Raw genomic sequence first — 18,910 nt, forward strand, 5'->3', positions numbered from 1 at the left:
TTCATCTGGCATCTGTCATCAGTAACACACAAAGAGAAATGTAACAGGAGTGTGAGAGAAATGACAGAAAGGCACCGCAACAGCTTCATGCTCACTGCATGTATCAATAGGAGAGGCGCACATGTCAGGAAGAGATAATATCACAGGGGGCCAGAAGCCATGCAATTACCAGCTTCCGTTTTCTCTCCTCTATCTCGTAAATCCTTTGGCAACTTTGTTCTCGTCTTGACAGATGAAAACTTCTCCCACAGCCTTTTATTCCTCATCTCTGTGTCTTTCAATTACTGCCTCTCAACGACGCCGTTCATTCAGTCCTCTGCCACCTTGTCTGCCAAGTAATTCAAAATGCAATGGCACGCAGGCAAAACAATGTCTGCAAACAATGAGCTCATAACTGCTACATCCTCTTCCTCAACAATGCAGATTTATTTTCTGAGTCTCTCTCTACCTGAAAAATTCATCCGACTGCTCATTCTTCTCTTTATCCCTCCATTTCACTTCTCATCCCTGCCTGAGTATGTTCAGCATTTATATACTTTTTTTCGGGCCAACAAACAGAGGAAGTGGATTAGCTAAGCCAACTTAATCATCCTTATCCACCCTCTTCCTTCACATTTTATTAACTTCCTCTCTTTGTCTCCTTCAGGTGTATTATTCACCTTTTCAGCGATGTTCTGTACGCTGCTATTCTCTGGTTACATTGTTTTTTACAGCATCAGTCACACATAAGATCAATAAACATAACAAAAAGTTCAGAAAGCTATTTAAAGTTGAAAAATGTGGCCGTTATTCACAAACATTTCTCACGCACCTGTTATTAACATTATTATGTTCTTAACTCGGAGGCTTCCTGCTTTGTTGCATCTCGCCTCACTTTTTATCTCTCCCTACTGTCAGCTTGTAATAAAAGGTATAAAACGCCAACAACATTCAAACAGAAAAATCAGTGTTACCTTGTAAAATGCAAAAAAAAAAAAAAAAAAAATCAAAAAGAATGAAAAACCTGAAAACAAAGTTACCTGAAGAAAAGTTTGAGCAGCTGGAGGCACATGACATTGGATAAATATCATTAGCAGAGGAGTTTAGAAACTTATTTCTCATTGTTCACGGACGAATTAACTGCAAGGCCGGCTGCTACAAGCTCACACTGAATCTATCCTTGTACGTCTCCCAGAGGCTCATCCAGCTTACATTTATGCAGAGGTTGTGTACCCTTGCATTTAGCGCTGTGAATTCATCCAATTATTAAAGTGTCAGCTTCTTTTTACCCACTAGCCTCACCCAAATTAAATTCTACTCGCCTGTTTGATAAGCTATCTGATTTTAAATGGTGAAATATTAAACATGGAAGAATATGGTGGCAATTAAGATCACGGGGTTGAATGTGTACTTGCTCTGAGTCTTTCAGTGTGGCGGCAGAGGGTTTGTTGTGGTAACATCGCTTTCAAAAGTGTTTCATTGCTTACCAGATAAGTGGTCTCAATCTTACCAGTGTTTCCTTGCCAATTTAGAGCAACACAGAGAGGAAAAACAGAAAGTTACATCTGTTGAAACAGCGAAGGAAGCTGAAAAACTCTCCAGCTGGAGGGCACACAACCAGCTGGAAAGAAGAAAAACTTTCTATTCAGGTCTTTCAGAGCTGCCAGACCTCCGTGTCTGGACACACAAGTGTAACAGTTTTTCACTTGGTGGGTGTTATCAGCAGGGGGACTTCATGATATCAGACACTAACCCACTGGAAAAGTGAATTTCTCCACCAGCCCAACTAACATGATATGTATAGTCCTAATACCAAAGTTTAACATGGCACTGTGATAAACAGTGATTAAATATGCAATAAAATCATGTGGTTTTGTTGCTTTTGTAGTTTGTATTCTGTGATTGCCTCTTCATACAATAGTTTTCATTGTTGCTGCTGGGGGGGGATCCACCTTTGCTGCACAGGATTCAAACGGCAGCCCAAGTTCAAGGGACTGATGCATGCACATACCTGCTGGACTACACAAGATAAAAGCCAGTGCATGCATCCACTTCAACAGGTGTCCAACAATACTGACTGTCTCAAAAGAGAGACGACTGGTTGCTCTGTATACACAAAGGTAGATCAAAAACTCGTGTCGGGTGCAGGATCGACAGAAAGGCAATTCAGGAATTCCAAAGTACAGAAATATGAGGAAGAAAATTTTAGAAAGCCTTTACTGTAGTTGCTAAATCATTGAGAGCCAACATGTTTCGACCACTGTAGGTCTTTGTCAGGGCTTCTACAACATACAACACAGGTATGGCCCCACCTATATAGTGGCAGGACACAATCAGAGTCCATTGAAATGCCATGTGATGGTAGTTTACCACTACATAAAAGGGTTTTTAATATTTCCTTTCCACGTTTTTCTACATCTTTTAAATCCAGTGCCTGTATTGTTTTCCTGTCAATACTGACTGTCTTAGTTTTTTCTTCTTCTTCTTCTTTTTTTTGGTTTTAAATTAAATAATTAATTCTCTCAGTGTTTTTGGTGTTTTTTGGTGCACTTTAAAGTAGGGTTGTTGGATTATGGCAAAAATCATAATCAGAGTTTTGTTGGTCAATATTAAAATCACAATTATTTTTATTCAGATTTTGTTTTTGGCATTTTTGCCTCCATTAGATAAGTTCTGCGTGAAAGGGGAAGAAACAGAGGTGCTGACGGGGTATGAATCGTACCCGCAGCTGCTGTGGCAAGGACATGGCCTTTGCACACGGGGTGCCCGTTCTACCAGGTGACCTAGTGGGCGCCCCAATATCACGATTAGTTAACATAATTTCTTATTGAGTTGTTGTTGTGTTGTTTGTAACACTTCAAATGAAGACTAAATTAAAAGACGAAGCAATACAGCCTTCTAGTGTGAGGTATATTTGCTTATTGACCATCAGTCTGATGTTTCCTGCCATCACCTGCACCAAGTTGTAAGGACTGAGCACGCACTGTGCACAAGGCATGTGCTTTTGCGTGACTTGATTACTCACTGACTTGCATTTATGCATGATGCATTTATTAAAGTTTATGCATAGAAATGTTTTGACTCTGCGCATAAAATAAATGTGCACGCAAACTCACCGTTGGATTCACATATCAACCAATCCTAGGGTAAAATTTTGAAAAATCAGAACTGGCAAATTCGCCACTGAGAGTCAGCTGCACACTCTTGTTTGCCAGTTGAGGCAGCTTCTTTTCTGAAATACTTATAACTCAATGGGACTAGAGTTCAGCACCATGGACAGCATCCATCCCCACTGGCCCTCCACCCGCAGGCTAAAGTGAAGTCTGTGCAGCTGGTGGACAGACTGGGCAGAGCTACAAACGGAGCTCAGGACCATCTTTGCTGTCCTTTTTTGTTATTTCTGTGTTATTGTAAACACTAAAAAAATCAAGTCAACTGGACAAATGTCTGGTTCCTGAATCTATATCTCCCAGTAATGCCTGCTTTGTATCCTCTTGACATAAAAATGATTGCACGTATGTTTTCAGGAGCATCTTTCCCGTGAGATAGAGGGCCAACAACCTTGGTATAAATCTGAATACATGTTTGCAGATTCCTATTTACATTCACAAATAACACATACAAATTGATTTACAGTTTCACAACTCTCCACACACATACTGCCACAGTACTCCTCCATACCTACAATAAAACCTCGTTTAGAGTCTCGTCCTTTGTCTTTTGATTAACAATGCGGGCTGAATGTTGCTTTGTGGTTCAGGCTGTAATGGTTGGATGCAACACTTGTATTATCTCAGCTGCTGCGCCCCAGTAGCAATCTGTATTATCTCTTTTACCCTCACTTGAGAATGAGATCTTTGCCAAGGAGTGAGCTCATATCCTCCAAAATCCACTACCCGCTGTGACCTCTCTCACTAAATGACCCACTGAGCATCTGTTGCAGTAACTGGCTTCATTAAAATGTAATAATCCTTGTTGGGAAGTTTATATTCTACTGGGAACGATGGATCAGTGGTAATGATGTCCAGTCTGACCCCATTTTAAAGCTGCTATTGCTACCTTAAAAAGAGTGACATATTACACTGTATCTGTTTCTTAAATAGCTTTGACTGTGAGGTGTATAAAACAGTAAACACTAAATAATTTACAGGAAGACTCTAAGTAATCTAAAATGAATTGTTTTAAATGACGTTACATTTTAAAGACAGTCTGAGTTTCTAAAGTACTTTTAAGGTCATTAGAAAAAGTGCAGTTAGTGGGTTTCCATACTATATTAAAGATAGAGATGATAATCTAAAAGCCATCAGTGAATTTGCAGTGAACTAATTATACATTATGCTAGAAAATTATGACCAAATTCACAGAGATAGATGGCAGAGGTCCACATCAGTGGAAGCAGCAACTGGACACGTTAACGTTAACAATTTATGACAGGGTGAGGAGCTCAGTGAACCAAGAGGACCTCTGTGTCGAGCAACTGCTCTTCCACTTTGAGATGAGCCAGCCGAGGTGGTTCGGCCATCTGGGGAAGAATACCTCTGTTTGCAGTTGTGGCCACAACTTGCTTAGGTCCAGACCTTTAAATCCACTTGACAATTCTGTCTGATATCAAGCGAGCCACAGCTGACTGGAGGGAGACCACAGGACAGGACATGATGGACATCTCCCGTCTGTCTGCAGGAAGCTGCTCGTTGGCTAGCCCAGTTGATTTGGAGCTAAATAGGATGTAATCTAGATGAATTAAGCAGCTGATTACTGGCATTAGGAAATGTTATCTTCTTCAGTGGATGGAGTTTGCTCAGTCATTATGGAGATGGATATGTTGAGATGCAAGTTTAGTGGCTGTTATGATTTAGCACTTTTGCAACCTCATCCACTTGAACAAAAGTTCATGAAAAGCTGTGTTAGTTTGTCTCCTTAGCTGTGTGCAACAGCTAAGTTCAGCCCAATGCGAAGCCCTCCTGGCTACCTGCACATACTGTAGTGCAAGGTGGTTGCTATGCAAAGTACTAACTCCTTACCTTTCCTTTTAATCATGGATTACTTCATCGTTTTGCTTATTTCAGTTATTTATATTAATTTGTGTGTTGTTATTTATCGTGCAACCACTAAAAAATTGTCCAGAGTCATTTGGATGATCTTTGAAACCACCCGTAAGCTTGCACTTTTTGTTAGGTGGGGGTGTGTTGCTGGCTGTGTCAAGGGATGTTGCTGCACTTTCTCAGAGTTTCGATCATCAATAGTTTATTTTCCAGTTCGTTGACCTCATTTTTACACATCTCTGCATGTCGTCTTTTAGGTTTAGCAGATTTTTCCACTGCAAATATGCACTCCTCCAAAGTCAGGCCACCACAGCAATCAAAGTTAATCTTAAATATACCCATACTGTAGCAGTTAGTTAACCATCCAATTAGTTTGTTACCAGTTTCTATAGTAACCAGGTTACATGTAGTGATACAGAATTGTGTAAAGGAATCAGAGATAATTGCCATTATATACGTTCATTATATCACGACTAACAACCAGCTTGATTATACCCATCCACTTTATAAGTTGGTGTTGGTTTAAAAGTTATAAACTCATATGTTGAAGAGGACTGTGTAATATGAATAAAAGCTCAAAATAAAGTTAGTAGATGGATTTTGAGTTGTGTCTTGAGTCAAAAATGAGTGCTTATCGAAAGTAATCTTTTAAACACAGCTTAAAAAAACCTTACTTATGTTCCAAAAATGCTTGTTTTTATGTAAGAAAGATAAAAACATGTCTGTATACTGAATAGGTTCTGAGCTCCATGGCAATAATAGATAAAGATAAGCCTTTGTTGATCACCAGAGAGGAATATCCAGGTGTGACAGCTGTCTTATTAAAAAAAATGAATAAATAAAATCATGGCATGTTAAAACCTGTCCTTAAAGAGTCGCTACATGCTCTGCTGATGTAATGATGTAACGCCAGGTCATGGAGGTCCAATAAATGTGGATTAATTTCAGACTCAGCACCTACTGTGCTGTGTTTGGTATCATACTGGGTACCTCACACGGCTCCAAGTGTAAACAACTGACTGCTTATACCACTTACACTCTCTTTTTCCCTCTATGTCATGTATTTTGGAGTAACAGCATATAGTTTGAAATCATTCTGTAATTAATCACTTAATATAATGCACAGACTGTTTCATATTTTATTAAAGGCAGAGGTGTAGTCCTGTTCGCCATATTCTCCTATTATTCTTGTCTAACAGCTTCCTACTTACACCCTCTCTGCAAACACACCATTATTTTCACTCATGGTAATTACATAATTTGTAACACAATTGATTAAAACTGCTTATCAAAAAACAGCATTCATAAAACTGCTTTTGTCTTTCTCCTCCACATGCAGCCCCCTCTTTCATGCTCAGTCCCACACATATCATTCAAAATTTTGCAGCACTTTAGAACAAATGATTGATGACAGTTGAGTACTATTAGGTGACAGGGGGTATTTAGTCAGGTTTTGTAGCTAAGAGAGCAAATGATCTTGTTAAGGAAACTGAGACTGGTAATGTATATTTTATCTTCAGCTACCGAGCACAAGCTAACTTTTAGAGACTATTTTCTGTTATTGTGACACATGTCACATTAAAGTGAAAACTATTCTATCGCTGGCTTCCCTCCAGTTTGATAACATTGTCAGAATGTGCCTGTGAGCTTCACTGACAACAGTTCATCTACAGTAACATTACTCTCAGTCCCCATCTTCTTCCACCAATGTGGACCATATTGGTTAATAATAGGCTCTATATATCTATTCTGTCTAAACAGTGTGTTCTTAGGTGGGGAAATATGCTGGAACAACTCCTTTTGACAGATGCAGAACTAGAAAATTACACAATTTGACATAACGCATTTGCAAAAGAATACGTTTGCCATTTTCATCCAGCTTTGAACCATAACAATGTGGGTAGTATGTGTACTGTAAATCTTCTTTGTAAACACAGGTTAGTGATGTTTGGCTTTAATATGCAACCTGGTCTCACTCCAAAGACATTGAAATCTGGCACTTGGGCAGTGACTTCCGGCATCAGCACTGACAAAAAGGCTGTCCTTTCACGTCAGCATGATACAAGGCCAGTCACCGTAATAGTTTATCGGCGCCCTGCAGCATTAGGAGGAAACAGGGCGGGACAATAACGGAAGTTAAGGCGGCGAAAGTCCAAGTATAGGTGCTGCAATGCATGCAATAGCCAGAATTTGGCACGGCATCCCAGAACGTATTGCAATATGAGAATAGAAGAAGTGGGTGCCATACTGTTTCCTGTATTTTAACTGGAATTAACTGGAATGCTCAGCGGTTGTACGCCCCCGCACACCAGTAAAGTTTTTCTTACAGTTTACATCCATGCACAGTTTCAAGTTGGGCACCCAAGACCAGTGTCACCACTTAAGTATCTGACCAAATGTGTTTCCTCCTGTTCCTGAGATACAACGTTGAGTAATGGCCAGAAAAGTGTTTCATGCAGAATATTAAGATGTTACAGTGAAGTTGACCTCTGACCTCTTGGATAGAAAATGCCATCACTTCATTATTTTAACATACTGTATAAGACATTTGTATGTTTTGTCATAATTAGCATATGAATTCCGAGTTATGGCCAAAAGCATATTTTGTGAGGTCACACTGGCCTTGACCTTTGAGCACAAAATTCTAATAAGTTTACTCTCCAGTCAGTGGACATTTCTGTCGGATTTAAAGAAATTCCCTCAAGCTGTTCTTGAGCTATCATGTTCACAAGAATGACACAGGTGAGGTCACATAGACCTTGACCTTTGACTTTTGACCACTGAAATCCAATCGGTTCATCGTTAAGCCCCAGGTCAACCTTTGTGCCAAATTTGAAGAAATTCCCTCAAGCTGTTCTTGAGATATCATGTTCATGAGAATGACATGGATGCAAGGTCATGGCAACCTTGACCTATGACCCTTTACCACCAAAATCTGGTTCAGTTCAGTACACATTAGAGCAGAGATTTCTGCGTTTTCATTGTGAACAGTTGTGGACAGTACCAATAAAACAGTCCCATACCATCCTCATTTTTGTTACCCTTCTGTTGAAGCACACTGACCTGATACTACAGGGTGAAGCTAGAAACACTGCAGTTCATTGATTGGTCACATCACTCCTGCTTAAGTGTGAATTGTGGTTGGTTTTAAAGGTTATGAATGACTGACATATGCATTAGGGAAACATATAGCCTACAGAGCACAACTTAAAATGAAGGACTTGATGTACAACTCTTTCGAAAGTACCTTACAAAGCCAGTCACTTATAACTCAACTCTAAGACACAACTTCTACATTCAGTTGACAGTTAAATAGACTTTAATGTCCTCTACCTGGCTTAATGATCTGCAAATAACACCCGTGGCTAACTTCTCAGTGCTTAGACGTCTCCGGTAAGGTAGCTACAGGCTAATCCACCAGAGGGTCTTTAGTCCTCTAGTGGCCAAAAATTAATGAAGGTGGTTTTGACTCCTAAAGTGGATGTAATTTGATCATGTGATCTCATCCCAGCAGCACAAGTTAAACATTGTTAAGAGCAGATGTGAGAGAGAGTGGCTGCACTGTCCTTTGGAGCCATAGATGCGCACGCCACACTGATTTTCTACTTCAAACTGAACCTAGATGACCCCCACAACAAATGTCAGAAGAGATTCTGGCATTCAAGCAGAAGTTATAAAGAATGGTGGAGAAGTAAAATTTTGGACCTTTAAATTCCCAGACTTTACTCTCTGATCCTCCTCGACTGGATCTATTCTACTTGAGTAAAACACCTCATAAAAGAGAGAGCAAGGACACCAGATTAAAAGACTAAAGTTGTGATTATTTACATACAGCTGTAGTCTAGTTTGCTGCTTTATAGGATAATGTGCTGCTCTCATTTCCATGCAGTGTTTTGTACACTATTCTCTGCTGAGTGTTTGGTCTGAAACCATCCTTAGTGAGCTTTAGAGGTGCTGGTAGGCGTTCCTTTGAACTTTAAACAGGCTCCTCTGGCTATCTGTTTCCCACTGCTTCAAGTCTTTATGCTGAGCTGCATACTTAAAGGGATACTTTGCTGATTTTTGGTCAGCTTTGTATCATAACAGTGTGGGCAGTACGTGTCAATGAACTGTAGTAAACTTACCTCCATATTACCAGCACCCAGATCTCCCTGCTCACATCTCAGCTCAAAGAGATCTTTGCTAGCTCTAGGGCTGGTGCTTGAAGTACAGATTGTACTTGTGCATTTTCATATGCCCACCACCACAGACACAAAAAGTATAGGAGACCTTCCTAGCAGTGAAATACTTTTTTTAACAGACATAAATGAGAAAAGTTAAGAAAAAGTGTATTTGCCGACTACTCCTTTCAAAGTTGCTTGATGTTATATTGATGCAGGTTTGTTCCGAGGTCCCTGCAGTTAACTTCCTGATTACAGTGTTAGTATTAGAGATGAAAAGGTCAGCCAAAATTATGAAAACAAGACCAACTGTCTAACTATCCTTAAAGGCTCACCTTCTCTCTCAAACACCTCCCCGCTCCGTCCTTCCTAATTCAGTCCATGCTCTCTCCCCTCATGGGCACCAGTATCTCTCTCTGTTTAATGTGGCCCTTACTCTCTCCGAGTCTCCTCTCCTCCACCTGCTGTGCTTATCTGTTTGTGCTCTGTTCACTCAGCCCCTGGTGTTAGCGACTGGCACGACACAGAGAATAAGCACTATTAGTCACTGGAGACCTCCGGAGGAGCATCTCTTGCCGTAGGTCAGAACAACATGGAGAGGGCCGCCACCACGGGAGGTGACCCTTGATTGGCACAACAGACGCACTGCCAGCAGAGTGGCGACCAGTGGGAGGAACATGGGCATCCAATTATACAGAAAACCAAAGGGGAATGAAAGAGAGGAGAGCATGTCTCTGTTTAAAAGACTACGGCTGTATCAAAGCTCAGCATTGCTTCAAGTGTCTCTGCTTTTTCAGCCTGCTTGTTGTATGGGTTGAGCCACTAAGAATAAATGGTTCTACTCTGAAGATTACATTATTTACTCCTCGTGAAGTATCAGTGGCAGGAGGGAGGAGGAGGGAGGAAGCTGTGAGAAATTTGGCAGGTAGAGTAGACAGCCGGATCAATCTTGAAATCCCAGCAGGTGTGTGTTTGTCTCACATGTAACCACCTGACTGGCTGCCTAGTTGGCAGTTCAGTTCTGCTGAACCTTGCTGTCAAAGGTAGAGGGCTGATTAGTCAGTGAGCATTTATTTACGTCATTTAATCATGACAAATGTTGTGTATCTGTGAAATGATTCATTCCAACTACATTTTATCAAACAGAATAAAGTGACTCCTTTATTTGACTCCATTTTGTGTTCAACCGATTGCACAGATCTGCTCTTTGGCTCTACCTCCACTTATACATCCCTGACCTCCCTCGAGATGTCTTGTTCCCAGCAACTCTTGCTCCAAATTTTTGTCCAAAAGCATTGGTTGCCTGGGGGCAATCTCATTCTTTCCACTGCTTACCCCTAAAGTACAGCCTGAAGCATAACATTTTTACCAGACAGAGAAAAAAATCAGTTTGTCTTTGATAATCAAAATAAATGCTTTAGTCAGGGTATTTAACTCGTCTGAGATGGGTGTCATATCGAGGCCTCAGGGTTTTACACTGTACGCTGGTGAATCTACACATCGGGAAGTTTGGGTACAATTTATGGATACTCACTGCTCACAGACCAAATACATGGCAACCTTAAAATTAATTTGCTGCAGGTCAGTGGCTGTACTGCAGCCAGACTGTGGTCGGGAACTGTGGCTAAGGCACAGTGCCGATGTTTCTGTATCTGCACGGCAGAACAGCAGCTCACTGACCTTTATTACATGTTAGAGGTTCCTGCAGTTTCATCACCTCTGTACCCAACCAGGTCACACGTAGCCTCATTACTTTTCATGTTTTCGACTCATAAACCTTGACTGTGAAGGCTCAGGCACACCTTAAATTTCTTGGAGACGGGTGTTTAGAAGGTAATGTCCATATGCACACTGTCCTTTAACTTGCAATAAACTTAATTTAGAAAAACATTTCGCTCCGTAGACCTTGCTTAGGTAAAGCAGGCACATAAACCAAAACCAAGCTGCAAAACATGGCTCATTTATTCCTGCATAAAAAACATGACCTCACTGTTTTCTGATCTGCTCCAAAACCAAAAGACAGAATATCCTGAATAAACTGAACTGATTGTAAACAACTCCTATATCAATCAGGTACAACATCCTAAGTAAACCTGATTGATGCAGTTCAAACCAACAATTGTCTGTTTGCCTGTTTGTTTCGGTTTATTGACGCTGGTGTGAAATCGTTTATTCTCTAGTGATCATCAAACAACTGGACAGAGACCACTAAAAAGATAGCCCTTTGTTTGTGATTCGAAAACAAAGTGGGCCAACCACAGGAATTCACAACAGTACATATGTGATACTGAGTGTATTTCTAAGAACTACACTGGTAATTTAAATAGTGTAGGTGTCACTGTAGTATTTGGGAGGCCTGATGTGAAATGTTAGACAACTAATTTCCTACATTCTGGTGATTAATGCACCCATTTGTGCATTTTCTGCATCAACTTATGGTGTAAATGTCTTTAATTTTGTCAAAGTAAAAGTGCCCAGCTACTTTCATGTTTCAACTGGGCTGTCACATGCACATGTTCTACATATTGAGGGGGATCCCCTGCTGAAATCTACACCTATGGTTAATTTCTTCTGGGGATTGTGAACTGTCAAGAAAGCAGCCGTTTCAGCAGTGCAGCCTCTATTTTTGCAGTATAAATTAGTACCCAAGGTAACACACATGCACGTCAACACGTGAGTGCAGAGACTTCTCCAGTACATCAGACAGTGGAAAGGTGTTAAAACAGAGGTGTGTTGTGTCTGTGTCCCACTCTGCCAGTAGTTTGGCAGAAACTTGTGTTACAGTCTTAAATAATAAAGCTCATGACCAATTATTTCTTGAGTTTTGTGACACCAGAGAAGCCAAAGGAGAGGCTCACACCTTCTTAAAGTTTGTCTCACACGACCAGGTGCCCATGTAGACTCTGAAACAGGCTTTGCTTGCTGTAATCATTCCTTCTGTCACTAGCTATTATAGGATCCCTTCCTGGTGCACTATTAATGTAAGTGATGGGAGACAAAATCCACAGTCCTCCTTGTTTTGTGCAACTCCGTTGAAAAGTTTATCTGAAGTTAATGGTTCAACAGTCTGAGTTAATCAAATCCAGTGGGCTTCTGCCAAAGTCTTTTTAGTATACAGTTCCGTCTTTGTGTTCCCCCGTCGAGCTGCAGTGGAAGAATAGCAATGAAAAGAGGGGATGTTGTACTAAAGAGGCTATAACTTTAGAAAATTAATTAATATTAATGAGTCTATCTCAGACTGCTGAAGCCTCGTGTTATCTTCTAACAAAAGTTAGAATGTAATTTTGGTCAAAACAAGCACTGTGAACTTATGTCCGTTATGAAATCTTTTAGAATGGGATCTCTTAATGTCGACAATGAACAGGAGGAATGATTACAGAAGGCAAAACCTGTTTCAATGAACGCATGGACGTATTGGTGTCAGACTGAAAAATGACTGACGTGATTTAAAGCCAAACCACAAGCTTTCCCCAAACCTTACTAAGTCAAATTGTGCCCAAACCCAACAAATGGACCCTATTACCCATGTTTTTGTGTCTGAGTAACTAATGGGAATAACAACTGGTCAAGAATGGCGCAGCTACGCAACAGACCGCAACGTAATCACTCAGGGCAATTGAGCACCCTCAATGTACATCCACAAAAAGTGCTTGTTTTTGCCACTGACAGGCTCAGATTATGATTCTAAGTGTCTACAAATTTATGGAGCAGATCCCTACAGAGACAGACCTTTTTGTTAAAAAATAAGAGCCTTTTTGTTTAACCAGCAACAGCCCTGAAATTGCCATCACCAAACCCACCATAGTCTATTGAAATAAATGGTAATTTTAGTGTGTATAGGGCCAGAATATTTTCACATCTAAATGGCTAATTAATGATTTATTTCAACCAAACCAGAGCTGACCATTGTTGGAACAGTGCAAAGATGAAACAAGACAGTTAAAATTACTGTTTATTTAAATGAAGTCTTGTGGGTTTGGCAGTAGTGATTCTGTTTGCTTCTTACTTTTTCACAAAAAGGTCTAGTTCTGGAGGGGTCCTTTCCATAATGTTTTAAGACAGTGAGAATGATGATGTGAGCCTGTCAGTGGCAAAAACAAGCACTTTTTGTGGACTTATATTGACCGTGCGAATGTGCTCCACTGCATTGCAGCCTGTTGCTATGCTGCCGGCTGAAGCAGTCTGCTCAATACTGGAACAATTTCAAACTGACAATCACTTAGGGTGCTTTCACACCTCTTCTGTTTGGCTCAGTTCAGTTGAACTCAAGTTTGTTTGCCCCCTAAGTGCGGTTTGTTTGGGCAAGCGTGAACACAGCAATTGCACTAGGATGAACACCAAAACAACCAGACCGAGACCTTCTTAAAGAGGTGGTCTGGTTACAACGGTTAATTTGTGGTGGAAACGTTTTCTGACCTTGATCCGAACCAACTGCACTGAACTGAACCAATTGTTTGGGTTAAACATGAGCATGTTACAGTCCTGGAGGATTATTAATGTGCACCTCCTCCTGTACTGCCTTAATATGCACATTCAGCACATCCGATGCATCAACGAGCTGTGCCTTGTTTTCAAACTGTATGATTTGACTAAAATGAACAATGACAGCAATATAGTCCACGATGAGCAGCGCTAAAATCAACCTGCGTAGTTGTCCCTCCATTGTGACATTAGAAAATGTCACATTTATCTTGCAAGTGTACTCTTCTTCAACGTTTTGTTTACTTCCTGGACTTTTCCTGCATGGAAATTATGACCAATCAAGAGCAGCTTTTTCGCACAAGACATTTTATCTGGTCCGCTTGTAAATGCTGCCGTGAGAACACGAACCAACTCTAGGCAATTATGCAACTTTGTAACAAAATTAGTCCCTGATTTGGACCAAAGCAAGACAACTCTAGGTCCAAAAGCACCCTTAGGCCCAAAAACATGGGAAAGTAGGGTCCAGGTTAAAAAAATACAGAAGTTACACTTAAATCGTAGCATTGTCACATCATAAAACTGATTAATTTTTCATCAGTGATTAGTGATGCTTTTGGGAGGAACTGAAAAATGGAGTCTTGCCAATCCAGGTGACAGATCAGAGAGCGCTTCTATGTGTTTGTATAGAGGGCGCAGATGAATAATGTGTTTTGTCATTTCATTTGCAGGATACTTATAAATCAGACAGACCAGAACTAAAATGTGTTAGAGGTATAGAAAGTGACAACAATGTGGGTTGACTGTAAAATCTTTAGCTGTGAATGCGTAGTGGAGGAACAGCTCATCACGGTGCAACATGGCTAACGGGTGCTATACACTGCACTTCCAGTTGAAAAACAGGATTGCACTGAGCTATTTTTCACGTTTGTGAATGAGACATAAATTAGACAAATCCCACGTGGATTCATATTGTTCACTGTAAATTCAGTTTTCCCTCCCACCTGCTATTTGTTTCCCCTCTCTCACAGGAAACCTCACATCTCCTTTTCACATCACTCCCTAACGCATGCCAGCTGACTTCATTACACTCCTGCCAAACCATCACTGTGACTCTGCAACCCTGCAACTCATTCAACTGAAACGTCAAAAGCATTCGCTCTGTTGCCTGCTTCTTAACCAAGCCAAGCCCCACAGGGGATGGGCATCAACAACACTGGCGACTTTCCAGTTCAAACAGTATTTTTTTTCCCTTTTAAATAAACAACGTGCGCGTCTATCAAGAGAGATGTGTGACTACTGCTGGGATCAAACAAAGAGGGAAACCTTGGGCGAAACAAACACTCATACGTTTTCCTGTCGATCGCTACAGTGACTAAACACAGAGCACCATGTGTTTTGTTCCAGCACATGTGAAGTGCAGCAAACAGGCTGTTGTTTGTCGTCTCAGAGGGCGGCAACACCACAGACCCGTGACAGACTCATAACCTAATACTCTTGACTGGCAGGTGTGTTTATCCAGGCAAAACATCTTAACAGTCTGCAGGCAGAGCCATCAAAGTGCGTTTCTGTAAGAACTGTGATCTGTTGTCCGTAATGAGGAGGACCCAGAGGTTTGCTGTGTGCGACAAGGCAGGCTATGGGTGAATGGACACCGCTGAAGAGTCATTATGACTCACACAGAGATGCTGAAGAGGAGCAGAGAAAGATGGCTTCCTGGGGAGAGGCTAATAACTCTCATAAAGTGGCGGAGGACTGTATGAAAGACAAATAGAAACGTTTGTCTGCCTGAAACGCTGAGTGAAAACAGATACAGTATCAGCACGGTGAGGACAAGTGAGCTTTAAAATCAAACTCTATTATCAGAGTTTCATTATTATTTACCTATTGATCAAGTTTCACACAACGTCATCCGAGACATGACATTGCAATTCCTCATATGTTGTGATCTAATAATGTGCTATAATGCAGTTTAAGTGTGGTGATAATCTGTGTTTCTTATGGTCAACAAATCTCATAAAAACAGATTGATCCTACCAATAATTATTGTATCTGAGTAACCAAAGCCTGATGTGTCTCACTCCTCTGTGCCACAGACCTCCATTGTCGTCCATTAAAAATACATCAGTGAGCCACACAGTTGCACCGGCTGACACGTTCCTTAATTACAACGAACACAGCTGCTGTTGTTCATTTTGAGTTGATCACATACATCGTTCTGCCCCTGTAAATAACATGAAGCACACCAAATCCGCAGCTGAAAATACTACCCAACAAATTCACTGTTTTTCCTGTTTGTTTAAAACTAATAGTGCCTAGCTGTTTTAGGAAATTCTTTATGAAACTGTTTACTGATGACCCATTTATGTCTTCAGTAGGAGGTACATACTTCAGGAATGTATGGGCGTGGAGCTGACAGGGTAGGGAAGTAGAAAAGTGTTAGTAGACCGACTAACTTACTCATGCCAGCCTTAATGAATGCTGAACAAAAAATTAAATGCAACACATTTGTTTTTGCTCCCATTTGTCACAGGTTTGAGTTAAAGAGCTAAGACTTTACGCATACAAATGACTCCTCTAAAATTTTGGTTGCAACTTTGTTGAAATCCATATTAGTGATACCAAGATAATCCATCCACCTGACAGGTGTGGCAGATCAAGATGCTGATTGCTACACAGGTGTGCCTTGAGATGGTTACAGTAAAAGGTCACTCTGAAATGTGCGGTTAGATCACAACACAATGCCACGGATGTCAAGAGTTTTGAGGGAGCATGCCATATCAGCATGCTGATTAGAGGAATGTCCACCAGAGCAGCTGCCTTTTAACTGAATGTTCATTTCACTGCCATTAACTGTCTCCAGTGTCATTTCTATGAATTTGGCACTACATCCAACTGCACCACACCAGCTCAGGACCTCTACATCCAGTGTCTTCATCAGCAAGATAGTCTGAGACCATCAGTTCAAACAGCTGATGGAACAACTGTTTGCACAACCCAAGACTTTCTGCACACACCATCAGAAACCGTCTCAGGGAAGCTCATCTGCATGCTCGTCATCCTCACCAGGGTGTTGACCTGAGAGCACTTTGTTGTTGTGACCAACTTGAGTGAGCAACTGCTCACCTTCCAATTCCTGCCACTACCCAGCAATGTCACATAACCACTGAAGAGGAGTGGACCAACATTCCAAAGGCCACAATCACCAACCTGATCAATCATCTGAGATTGAAATGTGTCGCACTGCAAATGGTGGTCACACCACAGACTGACTGATTCTTTGGACTTGTTATGACCCAAAAAAGCCACGCACAAGTCATGTGAAATTCTAATAAATGCCTTTTTTTCAAGATAAAACTGCGCATTTTAGAGTGGCCTTTTGTTGTGCCCATCCTGAGGCACACCTGTGTCGTAATGATGCCGTTGAATCAGCATCTTGATATGCCACACCTGTCAGGTGGATGGATTTTCTTGGAAAAAGGAGAACTGCTCACTAACACAGATTTTAACAAATCTATCTATATATATCTATTGAGTGTATAAAAAAGATCTTTAACTTAGCCTGTGAAAATGTTGGAGTAAAAAAAGTGTTGAGTTTTAATTTATATTTAGTGTAACTATACAAACAGTTAATTATAATATGTGTGTGTTTGGTTTTTGTTTGTTTATATCCCCAAATCAAAAAACTATCACTTTACTTTTCGATCAGCAGGTGGCCACCAAACACAGTGAGGAGAGAGGAAACAAAGTACACTCAACTATGAATACGATGAAAACAAAAAACTGGATGAAATATTATAAGCAATAATAATTATACATTCTTTAAAAGTGCTGCTTCAGTAACACAATACTATTTGAATCACAATAAAAATGAAGCTATACAGCTAAATTAAGTTAAATATCATTATAAACAAAATTATTTTAAACAGTGTGTATAAAGGTTTGAGCTTATCGCACATTTTCCCTCAGCACATTTATTACAATAAATTCTGTGAAGAAATATTGATGAATATTATTAAGGTAACAACTTTTTCTTTTGGGTACAGCACAGTCAGTATTTTAAACATGAACAGCTTGTCTCCAAAGAAATGATTTAAAACAAATTACATAACCATGTCTCTTATCTGTGATATGCAAATGTAGCACTGGAATCAGCTGCATTTACAATAAATAAGTTGACTGTGTGTATTCATAAAATGTGAATAACAACCACATTATCTCCACAGCTGTTAAATATAAAATACAACCTGATCCAATGAAAATAATCCTGGATGCATCCTCTTTAATTGCAGAATTAATTCTTCATGCAGTGTGACTCCAACAAATAGCATATGTTAAAAGCCTGGTGTTGCATTTTCGTCACATCATTTTATCACCTTTTTTTTTTTGTTTTGAAAAACCATGTAAAGCTATTTACACCCTTATTTTGTAATTAATGAGCAGAATGTGAAATTTCTCCATTTTCACACATAATTTCCACAAAATCATGCTTCTGTTTGGTGAGTCTCAATTTGCGGCTGCATTCAGCTCTAAATAAATGTTGCTGTAGCGGTTCATGAATCCACTCATCCCGGCCAGCTCTGCTGTAGCTGCGGTTCATATGAGCGCTATTCCCTGTTGCACTATTGCCTGACAGAGACGCTGCCTTCAGCTCCTTCAGCCTTGAAAATGCAGACGTGTAAGCTGGCATGTTGCAACCTACTTGGCTGGCCCGCGCTGGAGCTTATCGTTTGTGATGAAAGGGAGCCATCTCATGAGCCCTTTCCACTGTTTTACTCTGAAAATTTACACAAACTTTCTATGTTTTTAGAGAGTTGGAGCTGTAGATGATTTATAAGACAAAATGATCCAGCAGTCTCCTCGCCTGAGGTCTGGAGCTGTTTCAAGAATAGCTGCTAAATAACTGGCTGATTTAAACCATAGACTATATAAAAAAGATGGACATAATGACTGCTCCCTAAAAGTTAAAATGATGGGATGGGACATGGGCCAAACTAAAAGATCAACGTGTACCTCATACGTTTTTTCCCCAAAGCTGATTTCTATCATTTTAGGAGGTTCTTATCAGGCTGATGTGTGTTCATGTGTTTGTTTTTCTGATAAGGTTGGTTTTAATTAATTATTAGATGCTATAAAAAGTGGTTTGACATCATGATTGACTTGTGATTGGATTATGGGTGGAACCTGGAGACTCTGGCTCCACATGACATCAAGTCTTAGGGCTGCCGTGAAGCTGTGTCTACTGAGGGAAACAAAGACGTTTATCTTGGGTGCACCGGTACAATGGACAACCAAGAAAGAATGGCAGAG

The 18,910-nt window shown here is 40.5% G+C and overlaps 1 protein-coding gene across 2 annotated transcripts in view; it reads right to left on the reverse strand.

Moving 5' to 3' along the window:
- Positions 1 to 18,910, reverse strand: part of syt7b (synaptotagmin VIIb) — a 164,605-nt gene that overhangs the window by 86,801 nt on the left and 58,894 nt on the right. The window lies entirely within an intron of this gene.

Source organism: Epinephelus fuscoguttatus, linkage group LG2 (genome assembly GCF_011397635.1).
Source record: "Epinephelus fuscoguttatus linkage group LG2, E.fuscoguttatus.final_Chr_v1".
In the NCBI taxonomy this organism is placed as follows: Eukaryota; Metazoa; Chordata; class Actinopteri; order Perciformes; family Serranidae; genus Epinephelus; species Epinephelus fuscoguttatus.